Genomic DNA, 17,349 nt, shown 5'->3' on the forward strand with positions numbered 1-17,349 from the left:
ATTTACATTTTGGTTATGCCTCCCAGATCAGTCTCTTTGAAATAGCAACACTGATCCTCTTGACCTTCCTTCTCACATAGCATTACCACCATCAAATGTACTTACTTTGCTCGTGTGGGTTTGGCTTATTTCCACACCAGAATCTCAGCTCCATAGAAAACAGGTTATTTTCCTAGGTCACGTTCTAGGGTCTAGACAGAAGGAGAACATATTCTCCATAAATACCTATGGCATTAATCGAGGACTGTCCATTTGTTATTACAGTATATTCATTTGGCAACTATTTACTGAGTACTGACTGCCATACCCACACTCTTACCTTGTAAAGCAGAGGCACCCGTGGACCAGGAAAGCCAGCAAACTTCTCTCCCACCGCCGTGGCAGCGGCACACCTTTCCCTCACACTCGTTGAAATATAAATTTGCAGGCCCAAGAGCGCGTTGGCGTGCTGGCTGCCCGCGTGCCACCTCAACAAACCGGAACTCAGTTCTGCAACTGTCCTGCAGGGCCCCAGCGGCAGGATATCCAAGCCCGCCGGTCCGCAAACGCCCAACGCCAAGTCAGCTCCGGGCCTCCTCACCCCAAACAAGGGACTGTGGATCCCTAGTCCTTACAGTATTTTCCATTTTCTCTTCTTTGCTCTTTATTGTGGTAGAAAAGCTTCTTGCCTTCTGCCCCATACTGCGGGTCTCTTAAGGGAGACTGTCCGCTTCCAGAAGTCTTAGATAAGATTGGTTTCTATCATCAAAACGCATTTTTTAGTCTTTTTTTTTTTTTTTTTTTTTTAAGTTTTTGACCAGGAGGAATGTGATCTGAGGTTGCCTGCTAATGGGAGGAGGAGACTGACCCGCGAGGTGCCCGCGGCTGAACCCTTTTGAATTCTTCGATCTGGTCATACCAAGGACCCTGGGTAAGTGTGTCGGGATCCGACCCAAACAAACTTAATTTAAAACTACCTTCCATCTTGTTCCCAGAAAGGTTCTGGAGACCTGGGAATGTTCCCAAGGTTTATTAATATTCTTAGAAAGGTTCTGGGTTCTGTAAGTTTCCAGAGCTTGTTAAAGTATAAAATATGAAATATAAATGATTAAATATGTATGTAAAATAGCTGTACAGAGGGAAAAAATGATGAGAAAAAAAACAAGAGTCAATGCTCTATATAAGATAGGGTGAATATTCCTGTCTTCCTGGTTTGAGGGGTTTTGTCAGGAATGTTTCTTGGATATTGTTAAAAGGGTTTCTGTTTATTAAGTTGATTTTTGTTCATTTTTAGTTTGTTATACCGTGAATTGTATCAATTGACTTATGAATGCTAAATATACCTTGTATTTCTGGGGATAAAACCTATCTGATAATAATTTACTATTTTTATTGTTGGACTCCACTAGCTAAAAGTTTGTATATAATTTTGGATCTACATTCATGAAGGAGATTGGTCTGTATTTGTAATATATTTGACTGGTTTGGTTTCCGGGTAATTCTGGTTCTGTAATATAAATTGAGAAGTATTCCCTCTTCCTAAATTATGTCTAAGAGTTTCTGTAGGATCACTATTAATTCTGCAAATATTTGATACTATTTAATAGTTAAGAAACTAGTTGGGAAGTTTTCTTTGAGGGTTAATAATTTCACTACAGATTCACTTTCCTTAAGACAGGGCTATTCAGATTTTCTGTAACTTCTCTAGTGAGCTGTGGTATTTCTGTCTTTAAAGAAATTTGTTCATTTCATCTAAGTTGTCAAATTTACTGGCTGAAATAATTATTAATATCCCTTTAACATCCTTTTTAAAATCTGTAAAATCTAGGGTGATGTAACCCCTCTCATTACAGATATTGTCAATTTGAGTCTTCTTTTTCTGGATCATGCTGGCTAGAATTTGTCAATTTTATTGATCATCTCTAAGAGCCACCTTTTCATTTCATAGTTTCTATTGTTTTCATTTTCTGTGTCATCGGTTTCACCATAGTCTTCATTATTTAATTTATTCTAATTCTTATGACTTTGATCTTTTGCTTGTTTAAGGTGAAAGCTGAAGTCATTTGTTTTGAGACCTTTCTTCATTTCTTAAATAGGCATTCCATGCTACAAAATACCAAGTACTGGTGTGTCTGGGTGGCTCAGTGGGTTAAAGCCTCTGCCTTCAGCTCAGGTCATGGTCCCAGGGTCCTGGGATTGAGCCCTGCATCAGACTCTCTGCTCAACGGGGAGCCTGCTTGCTCCTTTCTCTCTGCCTGCCTCTCTGCCTACTTGCGATCTTTGTCAAATAAAAAAAAAAAATCTTTAAAAAAATAAAATAAATAAAATAAAATACCAAGTACTGCTTTAGCTGTGTTAAAATATTTTCTGAGGCACGTTAAAATTTTCAGAAGTTTATTTGATGGAACTTCTGTTTGTGGGGCTGCACCAAACCGAAAGTGGTTAGCAGCGCTCCTTGGGCAGGAGCGGGGCCAAGGCTTTTACAGACCAAATGCAGAACTAAAGCAAGGAAATTATTTGATTGGCTATAGCTTAAGTGGTTGGCTTATTTAGGAAGGAATAGTTGGCCACTGAGGTTTGTTCTTAAGTTTTGTTTTTTGGGATACAAGTGTGTTTAAAGGACTTTACTCTGGCTTCCTTCTGTTTGCTTACCAAGGCTACCAAAACATTAATGCCACCTCAGCCTCCTTTACATAATAACTTTAACAGCTAACACAGTTTTTGACATGTGTTTTCATTTTAACTTCGGTTCAAAATATTTTCCAAGGTTTTGATTTTTATTTTGGCCTGTGGATTTAGACTTGACTTATTAGGGTTTAAATGCTTGGGGAATTTCCAAACATCCATGTATTTGAATATGTTCTTTTTAATTTCATGAAGTTTGAAATATCTTCGGTGTTTCTAGGAATTTTTCTTTTCCACTTATGTATTATTTAGAAGTTATTTCAGTCCTTTGAAATGTGTTGAGACTTACATGGCTTAGCATATGGTCTATCTTGGTTAAACTGTGTGGATTTGATAATTTTCATGCTGCAATTGTAGTACCTAGTATTGTATAAATATCAACTAAATCAATATGTTAATAGTGTTTTTCAGATAATTTATGTCATTACCAATTTTTTTTTTTAAAGGACTGTGGATGAAGACTTTTTTTTTTCTTCAAGATTCTATTTATTCACTTGACAGATAGAGATCACAGGTAGGCAGAGAGAGAAAGGAGGAAGCAGGCTCCCTGCTGAGCAGAGAGCCCAACGTGGGGCTTGATCCCAGGACCCTGGGACCATGACCCGAGCCGAAGGCAGAGGCCCTAACCCACCGAGCCACCCAGGCACCCCTCATTACCAATTTTTAAAATTGGATCCTGAAAGATAGGTTTAAATTCCTATAACTGTGAGTATAAAGTTGTTTATTTTTCCTTTAATTCTCTCAAATTCTGCTTCATATACATATTTACACATTCATTTACATTTACTACTTCTGGCTGAGTTGACTCTTTAATACGCATTATTATTTGATGCTTTTTTTTTTTTTCTTCTTTCCTGGTGATCCAGGTCATTTTTGTTATCATCTTCCTTCAGCCTTGAGAACCTTCTTCGTTATCTCTTGTGTTTCAGGTGTGCCAATGACCAATTCTGTTATCTTTATTTTGTCTGAAAATGTTTTTATTTTGCCTTTATTCTTAGAGTGTTTTCACAGGATATGGAAAGGTTGATTATTTTTTCCCAGTATTTTCAAGTGTACTGGCCTCCATATTTTTTTGACAAGAAGTCAGCAGTCATTCAAGTGATTGTTCCCCTGTATGAAATCTGTCATTTTTGGCTGCTTTTAAGATAGTCTCCTTATATTTCATTTTTGTCACTTTGATTACTTATGCATACCATGGTTTTCTTTTTTTTTTTTTTAAGATTTTATCTATTTATTTGACAGAGAGAGAAAGATCACAAGTAGGCAGAGAAGCAAACAGAGATAGAGGGGGAAGCAGGCTCCCTGCTGAGCAGAGAGCCCAACATGGGGCTTGATCCCAGGACCCTGAGATCATGACCTGAGCTGAAGGCAGAGGCTTAATCCACTGAGCCACCCAGGAGCCCCAACATGGTTTTCTTCATATGGATCTTGTTCAGGGCTCACTGAGTTTCTTAAACCAACAGACCTATCTGTATCTTTGAAAAAAAATTGGTTTTTATATTTTAACATATTGAAATATATTTTCTATTCATTTTCTCTCTTCACCTTCCACTACTCCTCTTAAACATATGTTATGCATTGTCTTAAATTCCCTCAAATTTGTTTGGTATTGATCAAATGGTTGAAATCATGGAAGTGAGTTCAATCTATCCTCCTGCTAGAAGTTGTTGAAAAGGAAAATCACCCTACACCTTCCATGTTTTAACTCTCCTTTCAGAATCATCTTACTTAGATTTATTCACCAGTGCCTACAGCTCCTTTTATTTTCTCCAAAGATTGTAGTTCTTATCTGTGGAAAGGCATGTAATAGTGGATGTTTACTGCAGAAAGGCATAAAATATTAGGTGTTTATTCAATTTTAATGAAAATAGAAATCTTATCAAATAATTTTTGAAACTTGTGCTAGTGTAATTCATATGGGGAAATTTTAATATTTTCTTAGGACCATTAAAAATCTCTATTAAAAATCTCTATGGAATAAACCCTTTATGGGTTTATCACACCATACAAAAAAATTATCTTGACATAGGTATTCATCCTGAACACAGATGCTTAAAACCTAAAATTTATGTAAAGAATCAAAGGGGATAATCCTCATGATGTTAGGATAGATAAAGGTCATTATAAAAAAGAAATACCATTAAAGAAAATATAAGAATTTTATAAATATGTACTAGCTAGTGTCCAAGAAAGTCCTAATTATCATCTGGTATTTCCTGATAGTCACAATCTTATGTAAGATCTCTTACATTGTACTGATGTTGATATATTAGACCAATAGGTTATGACAGAAGTGATCAAAAGTCATTTTCTGGTTCTTTGAAATAATTAATAAGATTGATAAACCCTTAGCCAGACTTATCAAAAAGAAAAGAGAAAGTACCCAAATTAATAAAATCATGAATAAAAGAGGAGAGATCACAACCAATACCAAAGAAATACAAACAATTATAAGAAAATATTATGAGCAATTATACACCGGGAAATTTGACAATCTGGAAGAAATGGATGCATTCCTAGAGACAATAGATAGATATAAACTACTACCAAAACTGAACCAGGAAGAAATAGAAAACCTGAACAGACCCATAACCAGTAAGGAGATTGAAGAAGTCATTAAAAATCTCCCAACAAAGAAGAGGAGTCCAGGGCCAGATGGCTTCCCAGAGGAATTCTTCCAAACATTTAAAAAAAGAATTAATACCAATTCTACTGAAACTGTTGCAAAAAATAGAAATGGAAGGAAAACTTCCAAACTCATTTTATGAAGCCATCATTACCTTGATCCCCAAACCAGACAAAGACCCCATCAAAAAGGAGAATTATGGACCAATATCCTTGATGAACATGGATGTGAAAATTCTCACCAAAATACTAGCCAATAGCATCCAGCAGTACACTAAAAGGATTATTCATCACGACCAAGTGCAATTTACTCCTGGGCTGCAAGGTTAATTCAACATCTGCAAACCGATCAGTGTGATACGATACATTAATAAAAGAAAGAAAAAAACTATATGATACTCTCAGTAGATGCTGAAAAAGCATTTGACAAAATACACCATTCTTTCTTGATCAGAACTCTTCAAAGTGTAGGGATAAAGAGTACATATGTCAATATCATCAAAGCCATCTGTGAAAAACCCACAGCAAATATCATTCTCAATGGGGAAAAACTGAGAGCTTTTCCCCTAAGGTCAGGAACATGGCAGGGCTGTCTACTATCACCACTTATAATCAACATAGTACTAGAAGTCCTAACCTCAGCAGTCAGACAACAAAAATAAATAAAAGGCATCTGAATCAGTAAAGAAGTTTAACTCTCACTCTTTGCAGATGATATAATACTTTATGTGGAAAACCCAATGACTCCACTCCAAAACTGCTGGAACTATACAGGAATTCAGTAAAGTGTCAGGATATAATATCAATGCACATAAATCAGTTGCATTTCTATACACCATCAGCAAGGCAACAGAAAGAGAAATTAAGGAGTTGATCCCATTTATAACTGCACCCAAAATCATAAGGTACCTAGGAATAAACCTAACCAAAGAGACAAAGAATCTGTACTCAGAAAACTATAAAGTACTCATGAAAGAAACTGAGGAAGACACAAAGAAATGGAAAAATGTTCCATGCTCCTGGATTGGAAGAACAAATATTGTGAAAATGTCTATGCTACCTAAAGCAATCTACATATTTAATGCAATCCCTATCAAAATACCACCAACTTTTTCCAAAGAAATGGAGCAAATAATCCTAAAATTTATATGGAACCAGAAAAGACCCCAGGTAGCCAGAGGAATGTTGAAAAGGAAAACCAAAATTGGTGGCATCCCAAATCCAGACTTCAAGCTCTATTACAAAGCTGTAATCATCAAGACAGTATGGTACTGACACCAAAACAGACACATAGATCAATGGAACAGAATAGAGAGCCCAGAAATGGACCCTCAACCCTATGGTCCACTAATCTTTGACAAAGCAGGAAAGATTGTCCAATGCTAAACAGTCTCTTCAACCAGTGGTCTTGGGAAAATTGGTCAGCCACATGCAGAGGAATGAAACTGGACCATTTCCTCACACCACACACAAAATTCAACTCAAAATGGGTGAAAGACCTCAGTGGGAGACAGAAATCCATCCAAATCCTTGAGGAGAACACAGGCAGCAACCACTTTTACCTCAGCCTCAGGAACTTCTTCCTAGAAACATTGACACAGGCAAGGGAAGCAAGGGCAAAAATGAACTATTGGGACTTCATCAAGATGAAAAGCTTTTGCACAGCAAAGGAAACAGTCAACAAAACCAAAAGACAACTGACAGAATGGGAGAAGATATTTGCAAATGATATATCAGATAAAGGGGTGGTATCCAAAATCTAAAAGAACTTATCAAACACACCACCCAAAGAATAAATAATCCAATCAAGAAATGGGCAGAAGATATGAACAGACATTTCTGCAAAGAAGACATCCAGATGGCCAACAGATGCATGAATAAGTGCTCAACATCACTGAGCATCACGGAAATGCAAATCAAAACCAGAGTGAGATACCACCTCACACCCCTCAGAATGGCTAAAATTAACAAGTCAGGAAAAGACAGATGTTGGCAAGGATACAGAGAAAGGGGAACCTTCTTATGCTGTTGGTAGAAATGCAAGATGGTGCAGCCACTCTGGAAAACAGTATGGAGCTTCCTCAAAAAGTTGGAAATAGAGCTCCTATATGACCCAGCAATTCCACTACTGGGTAATAGCCCTAAGGATACAAAGGTAATAATCTGAAAGGACACGTGCACCCAAATGTTTATAGCAACAATGTCCACAATAGCCAAACTATGGAAAGAACATAGCTGTCCATCAACAGATGAATGGATAAAGATAGGTGGTATATATGCATAGTGGAATACTATGCAGCCATCAAAAAAATTTTTTTAAAGAAATCTTGCCATTTGCAATGACATGGATGGAACTGGAGGGTATTATGCTAAGTTAAATAAGGCAATCAAGAAAATTATATTATCTCTCTGATATGAGGAATTTGAGAGGCAGGGCATGGGTTCATGGGAGGTTGGGGTGGAAAAAATTAAACAAGGTGGGATCAGGAGGGAGACAAACCATACAAGACTCTTAATCTCAAGAAACAAATGGAGGGTTGCTGGGGTTGGGGGTTAGGGATAGGGTGCCTGGGTTATGGACATTGGGGAGGGTATGTGCTATGGTGAGTGCTGCGGAATGTATAAGCCTGATGATTCACAGATCTGTACTCCTGGGAAAAAATAATAAAACTAAATATGAAACTAATATAAAACTAAAAAGATAATAAATAAAGGATACTTACTGCCAAAAGAAAAAGGCCATTTTCTGAGACTAAGTTATATCAGATACTATAATTTCCATCTTGCTAATTTGGTTTCATACTCTTGCCCTCTTTGTTTTCTGTTCTTGCTCTCTCTATATCTCTCTCCCTAATTTCAGAAAATTGAGCTGCCTTGCTATAAGCAACCCTATGGAAGAGTCCACATAGAAGGAACTAGAAACAATAGCCATGTGAGTGAGATCGGAAATACATTCTTCAGAGCCAGCAAAAACCAATAGCTTTTCTGCAATCTCATGAGAGATCCTGCTCCTGAAACATCTACCTAGCTGCTCATAGATTACTAATCCTTGCAACTGTGTAAGATGATAAATGTTGTTGATTTAAGCTACTAAACCAAGAAAAGTCTGTAAGTTATACAGCAATAGATAACTAACAAATGAGGTTTCATAAACAAAAAATTATGTTACTTTAAAGACACTACTAAACAAATGAAAAGGCAGGTCACAAATTGTGAAAAATGACTCACGATAAGTATATGTGACAAAAGTCTTATAATTAGAATATAAAGCAGTCTCTTTTGACAAAAACCCAATTTTTAAAAAATGGACAAAAAATCAGACACTTCACCAAAAAGATATTCAAGTGGACATGAGGAGATACCCACCATCATTTACTTCAGGAAAGAAAAATAAAATCCCACTGAGATACCACTCATCACCCACTAAAATAGCTAAGTTTTAAAGGCTGACAAAACCATATGTTGGGTAGGACATGGAACAACTGGACCTTACTTTTACTAGGAGTTTAAATGGGCAAACACTCTGGAAAACTCTTTAGTGATTTCTTAAAAAGTTAAAATACACTTCCATATGGCCCAGGAATTTCTCTACTAGGTATTTACCTGAAGTAATTGAAAACAATGTCTAAAAAAACCCTATATGTTGACACCTGGATGGCTAAGTTGCTTAAGCATCTGCCTTCAGCCTCAGTTATCATCTCTGGGTCCTGGAATAGAACCCCTCTTTGAGCTCCCTGCTCAGCAGGAGCTGAGGCCAGCGGGGCCAGCGGGAAAATCTCAGTGTGTGATCACTGCTTGGAACCTCTCTGGTGGTCTGGAGCTGCCCAGACAGCTGCCGCTGCCATGGTTTTGGGTACAAGCAAAAGATTCTGCGTCCCCAGGGACCGTGACTCAGAACCTGCTCTGCCAGCGGCCAAGGGGGAACTCATTTGGGCTCTGCAGCCAGACTGAGGCTTCTCTCTGAGAGGGAGGTCAGGGTGCAGTTTGCTTTCCTCTAAAACTACAAAAACCTTCAAAAGCGGTCAAGGTGAGAGAAAAAAAAAGTGAACAAACATAAAAACCGCCAGAGAACAAAAGTCTGAAAAAAACCAGTTTCCTCAGAGCCCACCCCCTTGAGGGGAGTGGGGGGACTTAAGAAACATCATTGACTGAAAACCCACGGGGCAAGCCCCTCCCCCAGAAAACCAACCAAGAAAGGGGAAAAAAAAAAAGTACAAGAGAACAACCACCACTACTTCATAGGACAACTTTTATTTTTAACTCGTTCCCACTATTCTGGTTCATTTTTTTTTTTATATAGATAATTTTTAACCTATTTACCATCACAGTGAGATGTCCAATACATCAAATTCCATAATAACCTTCTAACCTGACATTTTTGATACATACACCTGTGTTTTTCTTTTGCATTTCTATTTTTTGAATTTTTTTAAATTTTAGTTTAGTCTAGTTTATTCCTTTTTGTTTTTTATTTTCTAATATTTATATAGAGTTAAACTTTAAAGTAATCTCCTTTCCCCAATCAATACTACCCCATAGGTAAACCAATTTTTAATCCCCCTTTATCTTAGGAAAGTTGTCATTTAACAAAGACATCAAGATATATCCAGGAAGAATCAAAACAACCTTCCTCTCCCACACTGAGAATTTATAACCACTCTCCCATCTTTTTCTTCCACCAGTGTTTCTGTGTTTTTATGTTTATCCCAATAGTATATAAATCTTAAACTTGGGGTTCTTTTTGATGAAGTTCGTCCTGTATTTGCATATATATATATATTTCTCTTGTCATATACTTTTATCAGTCTTTGTGTTTGTCTGTTTGTTTGTATACTTCATAAGTCTTACCTTGGGGCCCATTTGGGCTGAACCTTCTCTTTCATTTCCCTTTCTTTCCTATCTCTCTCTCTCTCTTTTTTCTTTTTTTCTTTTTCTTTTGTTTTGTTTCTCATATGGGTGGGGAATCCTGATTACTCAGAAGTGTTCCAGGGTGCACCTTGACTGCCCCATGGTCGATACATCCAGTTACATCTGTTCAGTCATCTCTCACCAAAATGACTAGGAGGAGAAATGCTCAACAGAAGAAAAATGCAGAGGATGGACCTTCAGCAGCAGAGTTAATGGCTATCAACATAGACAATATGTTGGAAAGAGAATTCAGACTAACAATTATCCAGGCAATAGCTAGGTTGGAGAAATCCATGGATGACCAAACGGAATTGATTAGGGCCGAGCTGAAAGCCACCAGAGATGATGTTCAAAATATTAGGGTGGAGTTAAAAGCTACCAGGGCTGAGGTTCACAGTGCTCTCAATGAGTTCCAATCTAATCTAAATTCTCTCAAAGCTAGGGTAACTGAGACAGAAGATAGAATTGGTGATCTGGAGGACAGAGAGAAAGGATCAGGAGGAAGCCTGGAACAAACAGCTTAGAAACCACGAAAACAGAATCAGAAATAAATGATGCCATGAAACGTTCCAATGTCAGAATTATTGGAATCCCTGAAGGGGAGGAGAAAGAAAGAAGTCTAGAAGATATAGTGGAACAAGTTCTTCATGAAAATTTTCCCAATCTCACGAATGGAACCAGCGTTCATGTACTACAGGCCAAAAGGTCTCCACCCAAGATTATACATTCCAAAAAGAAATCAAGGCACCTGATAGTCAAATTGAGGAATCATAATTGTAGGTATAATCTCTTGAAAGCCACTAGGACAAAGAGGCTCCTTACCTACAGAGGAAAGCCCATCAGAATAATGTCAGACCTTTCCACAGAGACCTGGCAAGCCAGAAAGGGCTGGCAAGATATATTCAGGGCATTAAATGAGAAGAACATGCAGCCAAGAATACTTTATCCAGTAAGACTGACATTCAAAATGGATGGAGAGATAAAGAGTTTCCAAGACCGGCAAGGCTTAAAAGACTATGCAACCACCAAGCCGACACTGCAGGAAATATTAAGGGGGGTTCTATAAAAGAAGAAAAATACTAAAAATAGCATTGAAGAGAAATAGATAATCTACAGAAAGAAAAGACTTCAAAGGTAACACGATGTCAATAAAAACATATCTATCAATAATCACTCTCAATGTGAATGGCCTAAATGCGCCCATAAAATGGCACAGGGTTGCAGATTGGATAAAACAACAAGACCCATCCATGTGTTGTCTAAAGAGACCCATTTTGAACCTAAAGATGCACCCAGACTGAAAGTGAAGGGATGGAGAAGCATCTTTAATGCCAGTGGGCCTCAAAAGAAGGCTGGAGTAGCGATTCTCATATCATATAAATTAGATTTTAAACTAAATACTGTAGTCATAGATACAGAAGGACACTACATAATTCTTAAAGGGACTATCCACCAAGATGATCTAGCAATTGTAAATATCTATACCCCCAATATGGGAGCAGCCAATTACATAAGAAAACTGTTAATCAAGATAAAGAGTCATATCTATATGAATACACTAATAGTAGGAGATCTTAACACACCTCTCTCAGAAATAGATCATCAAAGCAGAAAATTAATAAAGATACAAGAGCATTGAATGACACATTGGACCAGATGGACCTCATAGATATATACAGAACATTCCACCCTAAAACAACAGAATACTCATTCTCCTCAAGTGCACATGGAACCTTTTCAAGAATAGACAACATACTGGGTCACAAATCAGGACTCAACTGATACCAAAAGACTGAGATTATTTCCTACATATTCTCAGATCACAATGCTTTGAAACTGGAGCTCAATCACAAGGAAAAGTTCCGAAGGAACTCAAACACCTGGAAGCTAAAGACCACCTTGCTTAAGAATGCTTGGATCAACCAGGAGATCAAAGAAGAACTAAAACAATTCATGGAAACCAATGAGAATGAAGACACTTCAGTCCAAAACCTATGGGATATAGCAAAGGCGGTCCTAAGGGGGAAATACATAGCCATTCAAGCATCCCTCAAAAAAATTGAAAAATCCAGAACACAGCAGCTGTCTCTACACCTTAAAGAACTGGAGAATCAACAACAAATCAAACCAACTCCACGCATAAGAAGGGAAATTATCAAGATTAGAGCTGAGATCAATGAGGTAAAAACCAGAGATACAGTAGAACGTATCAATGAAACTAGAAGCTGGTCTTTTGAAAGAATCAATAAGACCGATAAACCATTGGCCACACTAATCTAAAAGAAAAGAGAGAAAGCCCAAATTCATAAAATTATGAATGAAAAGGGAGAGATCACAACTCACACCAAGGAAGTAGAAATAATCATCAGAAGTTATTATCAACAGTTATATGCTAATAAGCTAAGCAACCTAGATGAAATGGATGCATTCCTGGAAAACTATAAACTCCCAAAATTGAACCAGGAAGAAATTGACAACCTGAATAGACCGATATCTAGTTAATGAGATTGAAGCAGTGATCAAAAACCTCCCAAAAAACAAGAGCCCAGGATCTGACGGATTCCCTGGGGAATTCTACCAAACTTTCAAAGAAGAAATAACACCTATTCTCCTGAAGCTGTTTCAAAAAATTGAAGCAGAAGGAAAACTTCTAGACTCTTTCTATGAAGCCAACATTACCCTGATCCCCAAACCAGGCAAATACCCTACCAAAAAGGAGAATTTCAGACCAATATCACTGATGAATATGGATGCTAAGATTCTCAACAAGATCCTAGCAAACAGGATCCAACAGCACATTAAAAAGATTATCCACCATGACCAGGTGGGATTCATCCCTGGGCTACAAGGATGGTTTAACATTCGCAAATCAATCAATGTGATAGAACAAATTAATATGAGAAGAGAGAAGAACCACATGGTCCTCTCAATCGATGCAGAAGCATTTGACAAAATCCAGCATCAGTTCCTGATTAAAATGCTTCAAAGTATAGGGATAGAGGGAACATTCCTGAACTTCATCAAATCTATCTATGAAAGACCCACAGCAAATACCATCCTCAATGGGAAAAAGGTTGCAGCCTTCCCGTTGAGATCAGGAACATGACAAGGATGCTCACTCTCACCACTCTTCTTAAACATAGTATTAGAAGTCCTAGCAACAGCAATCAGACAACAAAGAGAAATAAAAGGTATCCAAATTGGCAATGAAGAAGTCAAACTCTCTCTCTTTGCAGATGACATGATTCTTTATATGGAAAACCCAAAGACTCCACCCCCAAACTACTAGAACTCATACAGCAATTCAGCAACGTGGCAGGATACAAAGTCAATGTACAGAAATCAGTGGCTTTCTTATACACTAACAATGAAAATACAGAAAGGGAAAATAGAGAATCGATTCCATTTACTATAGCACCAAGAACCATAAGATACTTGGGAATAAACCTAACCAAAGAGGTAAAGGATCTGTATTCGAGGAACTACAGAACACTCATGAAAGAAATTGAAGAAGACACAAAAAGATGGAAGACCATTCCATGTTCTTGGATCAGAAGAATAAACATTGTTAAAACGTCTATACTGTCTAGAGCAATCTATACTTTTAATGCCATTCCGATCAAAATTCCACCAGTATTCTTCAAAGAGCTGGAGCAAATAATCCAAAAATTTGTATGGAATCAGAAGAGACCCCGAATCGCTAAGGAAATGTTGAAAAACAAAAATAAAAGGGGGGGGCATCACGTTATCTGATTTCAAGCTTTACTACAAAGCTGTGATCACCAAGATAGCATGGTACTGGCATAAAAACAGACACATAGACCAGTGGAACAGAGTAGAGAGCCCAGATATGGACCCTCAACTCTATGAGCAAATAATCTTCAACAAAACAGGAAAAAGTATACAATGGAAAAAAAAAAAAAAACAGTCTCTTCAATAAATCGTGCTGGGAAAACTGGGCAGCTATATGTAGAAGAATGAAACTCGACCATTCTCTTACACTGTACACAAAGATAAACTCAAAATGGATAAAAGACCTCAACGTGAGACAGGAATCCATCAGAATCCTAGAGGAGAACATAGGCAGTAATCTCTTCGATATCAGCCACAGCAACTTCTTTCAAGATATGTCTCCAAAGGCAAAGGAAACAAAAGTGAAAATAAACTTCTGGGACTTCATCAAAATCAAAAGCTTCTGCACAGCCAAGGAAACAGTCAAGAAAACAAAGAGGCAACCCACGGAATGGGAAAAGTTATTTGCAAATGACAGTATAGACAAAAGGTTGATATCCAGGATCTATAAAGAACTCCTGAAACTCTACACACACAAAAAAGTAAATCATATCAGGAAATGAGCAGAAGATATGAACAGACACTTCTCCAATGAAGACATACAAATGGCTATCAGACACATGAAAAAATGTTCATTATCACTAGCCCTCAAGGAGATTCAAATTAAAACCACATTGAGATACCACTTTACACCAGTTGGAATGGCCAACATTAGCAAGACAGGAAACAACATGTGTTGGAGGGGATGTAGGGAAAGGGGAGCCCTCTTACACTGTTGGTGGGAATGCAAGTTGGTGCAGCCTCTTTGGAGAACAGTGTGGAGATTCCTCAAGAAATTAAAAATAGAACTTCCCTCTGACCCTGCAATTGCACTCCTGGGTATTTACCCCAAAGATACAGATGTCATGAAAAGAAGGGCCATCTGTACCCCAATGTTTATAGCAGCAATGGCCACGATCACCAAACTGTGGAAAGAACCAAGATGCCCTTCAACAGACGAATGGATAAGGAAGATGTGGTCCATATACACTATGGAGTATTATGCCTCCATCAGAAAGGACGAATACCCAACTTTTATAGCAATATGGACGGGACTGGAAGAGATTATGCTGAGTAAAATAAGTCAAGCAGAGAGAGTCAATTATCATATGGTTTCACTTATTTGTGGAGCATAACAAATAGCATGGAGGACATGGGGAGTAAGAGAGGAGAAGGGAGTTAGGGGAAATTGGAAGGGGAGCTGAACCATGAGAGACTATGGACTCTGAAAAACAATCTGAGGGTTTTGAAGGGGTGGGGGTGGGAGTTCGGGGTACCAGGTGGTGGGTATTATAGAGGGCACGGATTGCATGCAGCACTGGGTGTGGTGCAAAAATAATGAGTACTGTTATGCTGAAAATGAATAAAAAATTTAAAAAAGAGAAAATACTCAAAATATAAAATAAAGGTCTAAGACCGTTTTACAAGTTTTTAATTTTATTTACAAAGTATGTTTCCACATTTAAATAAACCATAACAACAAATAAACTATGCTTTTCCAAAAAAATTCATTTATTTATTTGACAGAGAGAGAGATAACAAGAAGGCAGAGAGGCAGGCGGGAGTGGGGGAAAAGCAGGCTCCCTGCAGACCAGACTGCCCAATATGGGGCTCCATCCCAGGACCCTTATATCATGACCTGAGCTGAAGACAGAGGTTTAACCCATTGAGCCACCCAGGTATCCCTAAACTATGCTTTGTTTTTGTAAACAGTTTGGGGGGATCAGGGAGTGATAAAAGAGGTGAAAAATGAAAACTGATAGCATAAGAAGGAAAAGAGAAAATAAGTAGATTGCTCTATGCTAAATTAGAGGTAAATTTTACTTTTTTCAATCCAAAATTATTCAAAACTCCAATTATTGAACATTTAAAGACATAAATTATTTCTACATAATAGTGTGAACCCAAACTATCAAGTTAAATAGCACAATAATGCTGACTTAACTAATACATGCTTTGAATTCTATTATTATCTTTTCAACTTTCTTTATCATTTTCTCTAACATTATTAACTTGATGTTTGGAAAAGGAACACTAAGTTTGGATACTGGAGAACAAGATTTCTGCCATTTATAGGTATAAAATGACTTTGGACAAATACTTATCTTAGACTCTGGGAATCTCAGTTTAATCGTCTGTGAAATGGGGAGAAAGAGAGTGCATGTTTGAGGCTTCAATAGGATAATGATTAAGAGATCACAGGGCACCTAGATGGCTCAGTTAAACATCTCATTCTTGGTTTCTGCTCAGGTTGTGATCTCGAGTTCATGAGATCGAGCCCCATGTTGAGCTTCACACTCAAGGCAGTCTTCTTCAGATTCTCTCTCCCTCTTCCTCTGCTTCTCTCCCCACTCCTGCTCTCTCTAAAATAAATAAATAAAATATTAAAAGATATATCACAAATATTCCTCTACTTCTGAGTTTCAGATTATGTTGTTAAAGTTCAAGTTAGGTATAGTTTTTATACACACACACACACATATGTATGGAGAGATCATTTATATTGAATTTGATTTTGATTTGCATTTTATATATAAAAAATGAAATAATTGCTCTTGAATAAGATGGGTGGCTCAGTCAGTTAACAGTCTGACTCTTGATTTCAGTTCTGGTCATGATCTCAGCGTCCTGGGATAGAGACCCACAAATCAGGATTTGCACTCAGCTGAGCATCTGCTTGGAATTCTTTCTATCCCACTCCCTCTGCCCCTCCCCCCAATCACACACACACCCTAAAATAAATAAATAAATATTTTAAAAGATAAAATAATTGTTCTTGATTTTGACAGTTTACAGAGCAGATTCAATATTGTGCTACATTGTCACATTCATATGTACTACATAAATTGCTCATATTCTATAAAAAATGCCATTAAATAAGAGGTTAGAACAACAAGTGCTGGCTAATTATCTGATTTCAAGCATACCAGATGTATTCCCTATACATTTTTAATGACGTGTTCTTTAGCTTTATAACTTAAGTCACTGGCAAATAAAGGTGGCAATTGGCAAAGACAGCTGTCAGAACATACAGCTGTTTTTTGTTTGGGTTTTTTTTTTCTGTTATTTTTTTTTTCCTTTTCTTTATTTTAGTGTTAGGTCGAATTTTGTGAATTCATCACATTTTTGTGAATTATTTTTCTATTCTAAGAGCAAGAAAGCAAATATAGAATTAGAGTTTCCAGAGGTCTCCAAAATCACAGTTGCCATTTGAGAAAATTATGAGAAGCTCAGCTATTTCGTGTTTGTAAAAGCATCAGTTAGCAGACTTGAAAAACAATATTTCAGAATTTTTATTCGAAGTCAAAGTGAATGATTTTA

At 37.4% G+C, this 17,349-nt stretch overlaps 1 long non-coding RNA gene across 1 annotated transcript in view; it reads left to right on the forward strand.

The window, feature by feature from the left end:
• Positions 1–511: 511 nt before the first annotated feature.
• LOC131839179 (uncharacterized) overlaps positions 512–17,349 on the forward strand; it is a 150,209-nt gene continuing 133,371 nt past the window's right edge. Inside the window, exons 1-2 of the long non-coding RNA XR_009356846.1 lie at positions 512–615; positions 790–910. This is a non-coding gene — a long non-coding RNA (uncharacterized LOC131839179). The remainder of the gene's footprint in view (positions 616–789; positions 911–17,349) is intronic.

Source organism: Mustela lutreola, chromosome 8 (genome assembly GCF_030435805.1).
Source record: "Mustela lutreola isolate mMusLut2 chromosome 8, mMusLut2.pri, whole genome shotgun sequence".
NCBI lineage: Eukaryota > Metazoa > Chordata > Mammalia > Carnivora > Mustelidae > Mustela > Mustela lutreola.